Source organism: Octopus bimaculoides, chromosome 15 (assembly GCF_001194135.2).
Source record: "Octopus bimaculoides isolate UCB-OBI-ISO-001 chromosome 15, ASM119413v2, whole genome shotgun sequence".
Taxonomy (NCBI): domain Eukaryota; kingdom Metazoa; phylum Mollusca; class Cephalopoda; order Octopoda; family Octopodidae; genus Octopus; species Octopus bimaculoides.
This window is the reverse complement of record NC_068995.1, coordinates 19,889,592-19,890,202: the sequence shown is the minus strand read 5'-3', so window position 1 is coordinate 19,890,202 and position 611 is coordinate 19,889,592.

Sequence of the window (611 nt, the reverse complement as noted above, 5' to 3'; positions counted from 1 at the left end):
TTGCCTTTCATTCTTAAAGGGGTGGGGTCAATAAAATAAGCACTGGTTGAACATTGGGGTTGATGTAATCGATGTCGCCTTTCATCCAAGCCTGCTGGCCTTGAGCCAAAATTTGAAACCAATATTAAACCGAATTTCAAATTCTACCGTCTTCGACTTTGCCTTTCACCCTACTGTGGTCGATAAAATAAATACCATTTGAACTCTGGGGTCGATGTAATAGAGTTACTCTCCCCGCTAACATGCTGCCCTTGTGCCAAAATTTGAAAGCAATACTAAACTGAAGTATTATTCAATATTGTTAATAGTGACTTCGAAGTTTATATATATATATATGTGTGTGTATGTGTGCGTGTGTGTGTCTGTGTGTGAAAGTATGTATATATATCTATGTTCATATGAATGCATGTGTGTATGTATATTTGTATGTATATTTGTATGTACATATTTAAGTAGTTCTGATGAAACTAAGTTTGCTACTAAGCGTAACTAGATGAAACATTTTCTCGATAATTATTATTAGTGTGAGGCACAAAAATATCTGATACAATTATCTCTTCATCTCTCTTTCATCTCTTCATATTTTATGTCTCGTTCTTTCCTTCATCTTC